Source organism: Eretmochelys imbricata, chromosome 7 (genome assembly GCF_965152235.1).
Source record: "Eretmochelys imbricata isolate rEreImb1 chromosome 7, rEreImb1.hap1, whole genome shotgun sequence".
Lineage (NCBI taxonomy): Eukaryota > Metazoa > Chordata > Testudines > Cheloniidae > Eretmochelys > Eretmochelys imbricata.
The window spans coordinates 37771542-37784829 of record NC_135578.1 but is presented as its reverse complement, the minus strand read 5'-3'; the positions used below and the strand labels follow the sequence as shown (position 1 = coordinate 37784829).

The window sequence follows — 13288 nt, the reverse complement described above, 5'->3', positions numbered from 1 at the left end:
AATATTGAAGAATCAGGCCAGTGTCACCTGAAAATATGAGTTCTAAAACCACTACACCTTTATTCAGAGACCACTGACTCAAAGAATACTGTAATGTTAAAGCCATCTCAAAAAGTCTTTTGGGTATATGTTGCAATACCACAGAAAGGGAGAAAAAACCTAGTGACTGCTCTCAGAAACTTACAAAAACACTCCAGCCAAATGCTTTGCTTTTGGGTAAGTGATTCTGTAATAGCCTAGGGAAATAATGTTGGCTCCACTGTCTCCTTAAGTGGTACCTCTTACACTGTTTAAAGAGAAAAAGAAAGAAAAGGAGAGCTGGAGATATTTCCAGCTGAAACATTACACAGGAAAAATTTCTGTTTGTGAAATGAAATCATTTGGAATTTATCACAGTTTCTCTAAAACTTATACATTTCTTGAGACTGAAACAGTAGCATTTATGGTCTATTTTACAAGGCAAAATGCCCACGGCAAAATGCCCACATCAAAATGACAGAGAGAAGTGACAAATTAACAATAATGGCAACAAATTAAAAATAATCCCACCTCCATAGTCACCCACTTGAGTTCTAGCTGAGCCATTCAAAGCACAGTGGGATTCATTCAGTTTCAGTCATTTCAAATGTTGCACTGTGCTCATTATTATAATGCTAAACAGCTGTTCTTAATGTGCCATTGTACATTTTGCTTAAAAAGAATACTGAAAATATTTAATTCAGGCAAAAAAAAATAAATTACATAAAAAATGCTGATGAGACAGAGTTGCTGTTCATTGGCAACAGAATAATCCCCATTTCTTAAAAGAGACATTTTTTATCCCGTTGTTAGCAATGTAAAATTTTCATCAGAGCATTTTTTTTAGTTACTGTAATTTTGAGAAACACATTCTGGTAAAATGAGATTTAGAAAAATGTTTTCAGAAAAGTTTTTTTCCCTTCTTGTCATCACCTGCATCACGTACTCCTAGAGGCAGATCCTCAGCTGCTGTGAATGGTCACAGATCCAGTGAAATCAATGCTGAAGGTTGCCCCCAACCTCTTGCAGGCCATTAAAAACAAGAACTCTAGGATGATAGATGTATTTGCTGTTCTGTGACATCCAAGCAACCCTGGCTTCAATAGGTAAATGGTTTTACTATTTAACAGTAATACTAAATGAGAAACATTCCAAGAAGCTGAACAGTGTGTTCAGAGGAAGCCCTTGAAACAGGAGATCTGAGAGGGAGCAGCATGTAGACTATTTAAGATTTTCAGCAGTTCCATAGAGAAAAGGACTGTTTCTTAATGCTGTATTTTCTTTCTTTAAAAAAAAAAAAATCCTGCAAATAAGCTTGTGAATAGTGCTGTATTGATACCCCTGGAGACCTTGATCTGCAGAACAGCTGTGGCACTGTGTATGCAGGCTTCCCCCTACAGTCCTGCCAATGTGCTGCAACACTGACCTAGAAGGGCTACCTTTAGGGGGAGAGAATAGTTCAGGCTTTATACCCATTAAGTCCTTAAACTGGCTGTCAACAAGGGTGGATTTAAGACACCTTTTCTCTGGGAAGAGGATTGCAACTATATGCTCATTTCTAGGGCCCTACCAAATTCACGGTCCATTTTGGTACATTTCATGGTCATAAGATTTTTAAAATCGTAAATGTCATGATTTCAGCTATTTAAATCTGAAATGTCATAGTGTTATAATTGTAAGGGGTCCTGACCCAAAAAAGAGTTGGGGGGGGGGCCACCAGGTAATTGTAGGGGGGTGTTGCGGTACTGCTACCCTTACTTCTGTGCTGCTGCTGGTGGGGATGCTACCTTCGGAGCTGGGCAACTGGAGAGCGGTGGCTGCTGACCCAGAGCCCAGCTCTGAAGCCAGAGCCGCTGCCAGCAGCAGCACAGAAGTAAGGATGGCAAGATATGGTATTGCTATCCTTGCTTCTATGCTGCTGCCTGCAGAGCTGGGCCCTCAGTCAGCAGCCGCCATTCTCTGGCCGCCCAGCTCTGAAGGCAGCAGCGCAGAAGTAAGGGTGGAACGGTATGGTATTTTCGCCATTACTTCTGTGCTGTTGCTGGCGAAGTGCCACCTTCAGAGCTAGCTGCCACTCTCTGGCCACCCAGCTCTGAAGGCAATGGAGAAGTAAGGATGGAACTACCACGGCCCCCTAAAATAACCTTGCAACCCCCCCACAAACCTCTTTTGGGTCAGGACCCCCACTTTGAGAAACGCTGGTCTTCCCTGTGAAATCTGTATAGTATAGAGTAAAAGCACACACAAGACGGTGGGAGACCAGATTTCACCATCTGTGATGCACTTTTCATGGCCGTGAATTTGGTAGAGCCCTACTCATTTCACAGGCAGTCATTATCTTTCAAGTTGGAAGGCCGCTTGCTTGGCTTCATATCAAAAGAGAAAAGTCCCACATATAAACATTTATGATGGGGAAATGATGCTTGAAAAACTAATATTTTTGCATCAAAATGGAAAGAAATCTCAGTGTTTAATAGGAGGTATCAAAGTAATGCAAGCAGACTGAAAGGGAAATATTAGACTTCAAAAGTGGTCTGTTTCATGCCCATTTCTGGATTAATTTGAAAGCACGCTTTTTCTCCACACTAGCATACCCTCCTCCTATAAAGTTTGTAATTGACAAGATTACTGCAAAAGAGATAAAAGTGTGTTAATGGAGGCTGCAAGAGAACCTCTGTGAGAGGAAGGCCAAAGGAGAAGAAGGAAAGGGCTTTTTCTATTGTTCCTGGTCCTCTTTTTAAGGGGAATAAGACTTCTAGCTGTGTACATTAATTTGGATTGGATTGGTAGAAAGGAGTATCTCATTTTACAAACTAGCACAATGGTGAAGGCAATTCTAAGCCTATCCCCTCCAAACATGTGTAAATCGTTGTTTAATTAAGCTAAAGTTAACTGTGTACAACTTATTCTCCTCTGTGTCTCATTTACTTTTCTGCTGTGGTTTCCTGGTGTTTTTTAGTGTTGCCAAAATACCTGGTAAAGAGCTTGAGGTATCTTTAAAATTCTATAAAGCTGAGTGTGGCTGTGGTATGACATTTCTGTGTACCTTTATTTCACTGGGCAAGATCTTATGCTGGTTGCATATAGAGAGAATGAAAATTTGTTTGATTGGCTGTTTTTTCCCATTATGTCTCTGTCTTTTTCTTTGTTCAGGTGTGTTTGAGTTTATAAAATAATTCTCCAAATAGAACTAAAGAACTATTTTACGTGTGTATGTATATGTATTTATGAGGGTTTATGTGTATATTGTTCAGATAGAAATACTTTTACATATGAAGGACTAGAGCATACTAAGTTTCTGATTCTACTACGTTGCATCCCAACTGTGAAAAGTATTAAGAGAAGGTGAATTAAAACATTGATACACTGAGGCTCTGATTCAGGAAAACACTAAAGTACATACTTGAGTCCATCCATAATATTAAGTACACAGGGGGCATGGATCAGTGTTCACATCGCACTCCACGTCAATACGCGGGACAGGGAAGCTCATGATCCAACTGGCAGACCAAATTCAGTGATGAATCCTGGTCACATGCCACCTGCGGCATATTGCTCATCTGCTAAGAAGATTAAGTACATGGTTAAGTGTTTTGCTGAATCAGGGTCTGATTGACCCAACACCCTACCTTGCCCTCTCCCAGCCATCCCCCAGCCCCCGCAACAATATAGCACATTGAGCACTAAAATGCATGCTTAACTAAGTTTTCACATTTACTTTGCTTTAGAATTTGTAGAGAAAAATAATCTTTTAGAGCTTTTCCTGTGGTTTTAGGATTAATGTTGGGGAGTTTACCATGCTTACAAAGTATTATATTAAATACAATGGCTTTTTTTAAAAGCACATATCTTAGCATATGTGTCTTCAATTTGATTTTTCTTAGTTTACTGATCAAACCAAGCTTTTACTCATTAGCAGTTTAGAGCATGTACATCTGGAGTCTATACAGACTCATGCATCATCAGTAAAATGACAGCTTCTGCATCACTGGTGATAATGCACAGCCAAAAAGAAGTTAGCTTCACTATCAGATGCTACACTGAGTTTGTAGGGCTTAATATTAGAGAAAAATTGTCCTTTTGTCTTGTAAACAGAGGTGTATTAAAAGCAGGATCCTTGTGATCTAGATTCCTTGGTTCAGAGTGGATCCCTACACTGTAGTGAGTCTGAGCAGAAGCCCTGACTGACTCTGGGGAGAGAACATACACCAAGAACCTGTCTCTGTGGGGTAAACTGGGATGAAGTATTCTGCTTAGGTAGGAAAGAACAAGGAGTCTGTCAGGGTTGGGGGAAAGACATGTCCAGGGGTGAAAGTAAGGTGGTACGGCCCAGTACGGCATACCAGTAAAAAGTGGCTGTCTGTACCAGCCCGTACTGCTGACTTTAAAGTACTGCGCTTAAAGCACTGTCGTGGCAGCGCTTTAACATAGCCGCTCTTTTTGTGCCCCGCATTGGCGGCCCTTCCTGGTCCTTACTGGCAGGGCCGCCGACGGTGGGGGGAGCAAAAGGAGCAGCTACCCCAGGGCTGGCGATTTAAATCACTGCTGCAGCCCCGGGCAGCACGGGCGGGCGGGCTGGCTGGGGGAGGCTGACCCCCCCCTAGCCCCACCCCTTCCCCCCGAGACCCTGCCTCTTCCTGGTGGAGGAAGCTGCCCTCCCCCACCATACTGGTAGGAGAAATTTTACTTTCACCCCTGTACTTGTCTCAGGAGAAGGGGATGCTAGAAGTTTTGGAGAATGTAAGCCATCTTTAGTCTTAATTCACTCGTGCTATAAATTTAGCAAATTTGTTCAGGAAGTCTCTGAGACAGAATAAATAGGGAATCTACCAGGTCATTTTTGCATAGTCATTCCTCTGACTATAGATGGTGCCAAGCTAGGGTTGCCAACCCTCCAGAATTGTCCTGCAGTTTCCAGGAATTAAAAATTAATCTTTAATTAAAGATTATGTCATGTGATGAAACTTACAGGAATATGTTCCAACCAAAATTGACAACCTTCGTCCAAGCAGTAAGTCTGGTTCCAGATCCCAACTCCACCACTTAATAGCCCACAAATTTGGAAGAATGTTTGGATATGGGAATTTGGTCTGTCCAGTTGTAAAAAGGTCTAGCTACAAAGTTTGGGTCCAGATCCAGACTCTGTCAGTCTGAGTGCATTCGGACCCAGGATTTTGGTTCTGGCCTATCTCTGCTTCTGACTTATTTGGTCTCCTACTGTATGTTTTGGAGCAGTTCATGAGCCCTGAATAGCTGTTCTTTGTTAACTGTTATATTAAATCATTTGACCACAATATGAAAAATTTGAGGTTTCATCACTGAATACTACCAAGGATTTTAGCATTGACCGTTATAAAAATTACCCTTGTAGTAATCATGTCAGAACAAGGAAATACTTCCTAATCAGACCAGCAACTGCAGATAACTACTGTGGGCTTTGAACCAAAAACTTGACGAGTGCACTGCATGTTACAGACTAGTGAGTAAAACCCAAACTGCTGAGTCATATCTGCCTCTGCAGCAGAAATAGCACTAGAAAAAAAGTGTTTAATCAGCCATTATGTCTCTTTATGCATTTTATCATATTATGATTTCAGAATGTCTATTTAAACTCCAAATGACCTTGACTAATGATGGTTGTTACAGACATAAAATGTAATGTAATTTTGCATGCTAGCATAAAACATAAAGACATGCAGATGGACGTTTTGTAAGTGAGAAATAACAAAAAATATAGTTAATTTTAAGGACATTCAAGCCTGAAAGAGGCTTCCAAATATGTAAAATCTATTTTTTGTCTAAGAAAAAGTGAAGTATCACTTTAGACAGATACAGACAGGTAATTTAGACCCAAAATTTGGGGGTTGTTTTGAAAAAAAGTACTCTATAAATCTCAGAACAATTTTAATTAACTTTTTTTTCAATAATTGAAGACAGTTTATTTGGATTTAAACATTGTCCTGCAGTGTTTCCAAACCAAATTACATAGACTTGTACTAATGAATGAGAACCAGAAAGCAAAACTAACCAATAATAAATAAAAAGTGAAATAGTCTAGTTTGCTTCCATTGTCCAAGCCAGGCAAAAGACAGATAGTTAGCAATGAGTACAAGTGGTGAAAAGTAAATTAGACTTTTAAAATACTTTCAGTTTTAATAACCTGAAATGACCTTTGTAACATAGATGAAGAAATAGTCTTAAAAATTATGATGGTTACCTAAGTTCCCTCTAAGCTGCACAGTCAGGCAGCTGCCTATTAAGTGTTGTGCAGGTGCTCAGGGCTGCGTCAGGGAGAGATGCCTCTCCCAGAACCCTGGACCTGCTGCGGCACCCCTCCCTGGCCCCGACCCAGCCCAGTGCCGTACCTGCCGCGGCTGGGGGACAGGCACCCCTCCCCAGGCCCGACACAGCCCAGCCCCAGACCTGCCGCAGCCAGTGGACAGGCACCCTGAACCCAGCCCAGCCCCTGACCTGCTGCGGCCAGGGGACAGACGCTCCTCCCCCAGCCCCAGTCCAGCCTCAGACCTGCCACAGCCAGGGGACAGGTGCCCCGCCCCGACCCAGCACAGTCCCGGCCGGGGAACAGGTGGCCCTCCTCCGGCCCGAAGCTAGACCTGCCATGGCCGGGGGACAGACACCTGTCCCCCCAGCCCAGGTGCTGCTGCGGGGAAAGAGAGCTGAAGGGGAGTCCTCTCTCCCCACTGTAGCCCCAGGAAGCCACACTGCACCCTAAACCCCTCATCCCCAGCCCCGCCCCAGAGCCTGCACCCCCAGCCAGAGCCCACCCCCACACCCCAAACCTCTGCCCCAGTCCTGAACCCGTCATCCCCAGCACCACCCCAGAGCCCAAACCACCAGCCAGAGCCCTCACCGTCCACACCCCAACCCTGAGCCCCCATCTCTGGCCCCACCCTACATCCTGCACCCCCAGCCAGAGGCTTCACACACACCCCCACTCCCCAACCCTTTTCCCCAGTCCTGAGCCCCCTCCACTCTATGAACCCCTCAGCCCCACCCCACCATATGAATTTTGTTATGTGCACCAATATGGAGGTGATGTGATCTCCATATCGGTGCACATAACAAAATTAATTCCGCACATGGGTGTGAAAAATTAGAGGAAACACTGATGGTTACCAGGATGATAGCCCTTTAATAACTCTTCCATAGCACTGCACTCTGTGCTTGCAGGGAATGGACTCAATGCGCTCTGTTCTCCAGTAACATTGACAGTTACACCATCCTCCCACTCACGTGAGCTTAAAGATAATATCCTGTCACCGCTCTCTCATCCTGATCTTCTCTCACCTTAACAATTGCCACCTATTCATCCTTGCCCCCCTTTCACCTCCTTTCTTTCTACTATGGTCTGTGAAAATGCTGTGGCTAGGACTGATCCACCTCTCCCACTGCTTAGTCTATCCTCTCTTCAAATCTATATGCTGGCTTCATCTCACTTGCCATGTCAGTGTTGTCCCTGCCCATAACTTTGCTTCTTATTTCTATCTACCCCCCTCTAACTATCTGTGCCTGAGTGGCATAAGCGCCAGTGTGCACAGCACTATGTCGGCTGGAGACGCTCTCCAACTGACACAGCTACCACCACTCTTTGAGCTGGTTTTAGTAGGTCAACGGGAGAGTTCACTCCCATAGGCATAACGCAGCTACACAAGTACTCTTACAGCAGCACTGCTGTATCGGTACAGCAGTGCTGCTGTAAGCATGTACTTGTAGGCATGGCCTTAGTTTGTACTGACATTCCTGGTTTTTATGTAGCCTGTTGTAAAACTAGGCAAATACTTAGATGAGTTGATGTGCCCCTGGAAGACCTCTGTGTACCCCTGGGGTACTCATACCCCTGGTTCAGAACCACTGATCTATGCTCTTCCCAAGGCTCCCAACTAAAGACTCCATATGTATTTCCCACTCTTATATCTTCTTCTGTAGTGCCACCTCTGCCTGGAGCTCCCTCTCTTTGTGCCCTGAATCACCTCCCTTCCCATACTAATCCCTGCACAAAAACCACATCTTCTTCTACCACAGTGAGTGTAGTTAACTTCAAGCTGTACAGGTAAAGCTTGCAGCTTCAACCCTCGTGTCTCATAGGTTTGAACAGTATTGTCTTGTGTCTGATCTAAATAAGCTTCTTGAGACAGAGATCGTGTCATCCTCTGTTTGTAGAAGAGCATAGCACACAAAATAATGGCTCATATCCTGAAGTCCTTACTCAGGCAAAATCTGTACTGCCTTCAATAGGACTTTTCCTTTCTCGGGATCTGGCTTATTGAAAAATAACATTTTATGATCCGATAGGCCTTTGCCATCTCCAGTTTCACTGATCCTAGTTCCAGTGCTTCATTATAAAGCCATGCTTTATAAAGGTTTTATAAAGGAGCCTAAGGAAATCAGGCACTTAACTCCCACTGAACTTCAGTGGAATTTGAATGCCGAATTCACTTAGGCCCCTTAGTAAATCCCAGCCTAGATGCTGACATTCTGGGTTTGCTTCAGAGGTCCTGCAAGTCAGATTTGGGGATCATGAGATTTGCCTTGATTTGGGTTTTACATCTGAAAATCTCACACCTTGATAATTCCCAGCATTAAGAGAGATGGGGAAAATGGAGGCTAATCCCAAGGGAAATAGAAGCTATGGTCTTCATGCTTGTTTGACTTGTATTTCGCTGTGCACTGAGTCATATCCAGCTGGTTCAGTGTTCCTCTTCAGCAAGGCAGTGAAATTTAAAGCTATAGCATCCCAAAAGACAAAATTATTAACAGCTTAGAAATATCCAGTTGGGAGGTTTATAAAGGATTGATATGAGCAAATGTATATAGTGACGACTTTAATGTACCCACGTAGTCTGAAAATAAGTCTTGACAATTTATCCAAAGTCTGGTAGGTAGTTTTAAAAATAAGTCTTGATGATATTTCTAAAGTCCTCTAGGAAATCAATAAGAAGGTATTGTTCACTTTCTGTTTGCAGATATTTACACTACAAGATATTTTTGGTTATAAAAGTCTAATATTGCCAGTAAACTGGTATTTGTTTATAAAATATGTTTATGTAAGTGACCTCTGCCAGCCAAGCACAGGTTAATAATTAAATCAGGATTTATAGTTTTGCAACAAAGGAAGACATTCTTTAAAAATGTACTAAAACATTTGGGATAATGATTTCTGGGAAAAGATTATTATTGTGTGTAGTACACTGAGTGAAGAGGAATAGCTAGTTTCTAGAACATCCATGCCGATAAATCCTCACTTTCCTCTACATAATACATATTTTTGCTTCAGTTTAAGTAATGATTTCCTCTCTTTATGATTTTGTAATTGCTGTGTTAAATATATACTTGTAAATGCTAGAAATGAGCTTGAGACAAAACCCCAAATCCAAGTGCCCCTGAATTTCAAAGCTCAGATTTTGATCTGCAGCTGCATCATACTCAGATTCTGTTTGAGAAGAACTGGGATGACACATTAAACACTGCTCTTATATAGGAGAGATCGTTGCATTATGATGAAAATTGCTTTCTCCTTTCCATATCCATATCCACCAAAATAACAAGCCACTAGTTTTGGTAACTAAATCCGAGGTTGTTCTGCAGAGTAGTAACCATAGGACTACTAATCTAGCCCTTTATAATGTCCAGGCCTGATTCTCCAGTGGACTAAGGTCCTTTTAGGTCACCCTGGTAAAATAAAAGGGGCAAAGATGACCCCTTGGCTATATGCACTGTAAAGGGAATCTCCCCATCTGCCATAGAGCTGGTTTAAGACCTATACACTGACCCTGCTCCCAGGTGACAGGCCAGAGGCAAAGAGGAAATGCAGCCAGAGTACGGTGCACTCCAACTATTTTCTGCTTCCCGGGGCCTACAGTTTCTTGGCTTGTCTGCACTTGGCATTTCTAACATTGGTGTAGCTGTAGTTGCCCTGGTGCAAACCCCTAATGTAGACACATTACATCTGTGTAAACCACAGTATATGCCAGGGGTCGGCAACCTTTTAGAAGTGGTGTGCCAAGTTTTCATTTATTCACTTTGATTTAAGGTTTCGTGTGCCAATACTACATTTTAACATTTTTTAGAAGGTCTCTCTCTATAAGTCTATATATTATATAACTAAACTATTGTCGTTTGTAAACAAGGTTTTCAAAATGTTTAAGAAGCTTCATTTAAAATTAAATTAAAATGCTCATCTTACGCCGCTGGCCCGCTCAGCCCGCTGCCGGCCTGGGGTTCTGTTCACCTAGGCCGGCAGCAGGCTGAGTGGGGCCTGCAGCTGGGACCCCGGCTGGCAAGAGGCTGGCAGCCAGAACCCCAGACCGGCAGCGGGCTAAGCGGGGCCGGCGGCTGGGACCCCAAACCAACAGTGGGCTGAGCGGCTCAACCCGCTGCCGGTCTGGGGTTCTGTCCGCTGGCTCCTGCCAGCCAGGGTCCCGGCTGCCGGCCCCACTCAGCCCGCTGCCGGTCTGGGGTCCCGGCCCTGTCCACACAGAGTAGGTACCTACTTTCTCCCTGGTTCTGGCCCATTCTCTTCCTCTCTCTGCACTGAGATGAGGGTGAGAGTGCACTGAGAACAGAGTTGGGGGTGAAGGAGCAGGCTGGGGATTGGGGTGCAGGGTCTGGCCAGGAGCTAGAATGAGGGAGGGGGCTCAGGGTTGGGGCAGGAGGTTTGGGTGTGGAGCGCTTACCTGGGCAGCTGCCATTTGGTGCGAGGGTGCAGCTGGGAATGTGGGTGTGGTGTGCAGGAGCTCCCGTTTGGTGCTCAGGGTGGTGGTGGGGATGTGGAGGGGTGCAAGAGTCAGGGCATGGGGTGTGGGGAGGCTGCGTATGTGTTGGGGGTGCAGGAGTCAGGGCTGGGGGTGAGTGAGGAGGGTGCAGACGTCAGGGCGGGGGGCGGCTGGATATGTGTGGGGGGTGCCGGAGTCAGGGCTGGGGTTGTTGGTGGGGTGCAGGGGTCAGGGCAGAGGGCTGGGGGTGTGGGCTGGGGTCGTGGGGGTGCTCCCAGCCCCCTGCCCTGAGTGGCTAATGGCAGGAGGCTGGAGGGGATATGCCGATTCCACCCCCTTCCCCAAGGTCCCCGGAGCAGAGAGCGTCCTGCGGCTCCGCTTTTCCCTCTCCCACTCCGTAGCAAGAGCCGTCAGCTGATCGGCCGCAGGGAGGGAGAGGAGGAGGGGCAGGAACCCTGCACGCTGGGGGAAGAGGCCGGGAGAGGGGGAAGGAGAGAGCGGTGGGCAGAGAAGAGTGGGCCAGGCCGGGCAGGATTTTTAATTGCACACTGCTGTCCATGACAGACAGCAGCACGCCATTAAAAATTGGCTCGCGTGCCGTCTTTGGCACGTGTGCCATAGGTTGCCGACCCCCGATATATGCTATGCTTCTTATCCTGGTTCAGATTGCACCAGTACAAGTGGAGTTTCATAGCAGTGTGATGCATCTCCTGTAAGGGTTTGCACTGGGGGAAGCTACATCAGTTCTAGTTTCACTGGTGGCTAAAAACCTCAGTCTAGAGAAGGCCTAAAATATGGCAACATTGTAAAAGCAAAGTGAAAATGAAGTGAAATTCCTGTAAAGCTAGTGCCGAGTTAATCTGGTGACTGGAGAACAGGTACTTCATCTATCAACCCCAACTTCTGCCGGGCAATAATACCACCTAGTGCTTTTCATCAGTAGTGTTTTATAAAGGAGGTAAGCATCATTATCCCCATTTTACAGATGGGGAAATTGACACAGAGCAGTGACATAACTTGCCCAAGATTACCCTATAGGCCAGTGACACACATCCTACAGAGTGCCTAATCAGTAATGTATTTAGAACACCCCTTCTCCTTTCCACACTGGACAGGTCTCCATATAGAAGAAAATACCTCCATTATGCCCAGATGTATGCACTGCTTTTTATTGATGGATTTGTGAGACTAATCTGTTGGCTAAGCAGTAAAATTATTAACTTCTGCTTTGTCATGGGCACATGTAGGCCATACCCAATGTAAAGTGGGTTTAGTTGGTTACATATTAGCAACCTAAGCAGTAACAAGTCATTGACAATCATTATCAAATGTGACAATCTAGTGCAATTACAATAGTGTTCGGCCATGACCTTAACTTCTGTGGCCATAGAATCAAATTTTTTATTACATGAAGGCCATGAGTCATGTTAAATAATAATGGCCACCACCTAATAAAAGGAGTTGGAGGAGGGAGGCATTAGCAGAACAAATGTTTCTATTAAAGATTTAATCTGTCACATGGTTTCACGTGAAATAAGAGATCTAAGCAAAGCTATTTTTAAAGAACAAGATAACAGTGAGTCTGAAAGCAGCATTGCAACGCAATGGAATGCTATTACTAAATAAAAAATCATGTATTCAAGTATTTCAGCCCAGATGGACACAGCATATTGGAAGGGAAAATGGAAAATTGGTCTCAGTATTAAAAGCCTGAAACAAAAAGGGCCAGATTCTCCAGTTTCTTGTGGTTCCTTTGCATAGCTCATGTGCTGAAAGGGTTCAAATTCTGGTTGTAAATGTCTAAAACAGAATTCCCCTCATCGAGGAGAACTCTCTACTATCATGATACAGGCAGCTCCAGCACCAGCCCCCCCACCATCTCTAAGGAAGCAGTGTCACTGATGCAACAATCCTCCATTGGCATAAGGTTCCTGAGATCCCCTCTAACTGATGCTGGGGCAGAACCAGGGAACCATAAACAGCTCTTTGAAAACCAAGTGGAGTATGGACTTGGGGGAGAAGTAAGCACAAAATATTTAAGTCCAGCAAATTAGAATTATGAAGACACTGTGGCCAAAATCTGTGGCCCTCAGTCATGTCTCCCCGTGAAGTCACATTTGTGGCTTGACTAGTTTGCTTTTTCAGCACCCATCCAAGTTTTTATATTACCCTCATCATCATAGGAAGAATCATTTGCAGATTTTAAAGAGGTATCAAGCACTAGTAGATCCAGTTATCTGTATGTTGATGTCCATTGATGAATTACCTAGTGAAGCTTTGATGTCCTTCAAGTGTATCTTATTTACTTACTGTTCCTTCAACAAGGGAATCTGGAGTAGAATATGCATTGCAGTGTACTACATACATACCTTTATATCTGTAACTAACCAATGCTTGTACCCTTTCTAAGACTATTTTTCCTTGTGAATGCTCTAATAAAAGGCTGAGTCTGTTAAAAAAAACATAGGAAATCATCAAACAGCATTCAAAAAGTGCCCCTTTTAGATAGTGTGTTAGAGAAACCTTTGAGAAAGCAA

At 44.2% G+C, this 13288-nt stretch overlaps 1 protein-coding gene across 1 annotated transcript in view; it reads left to right on the top strand.

The window, feature by feature from the left end:
• PPARG (peroxisome proliferator activated receptor gamma) overlaps positions 1 to 13288 on the top strand; it is a 49443-nt gene that overhangs the window by 35830 nt on the left and 325 nt on the right. The window lies entirely within an intron of this gene.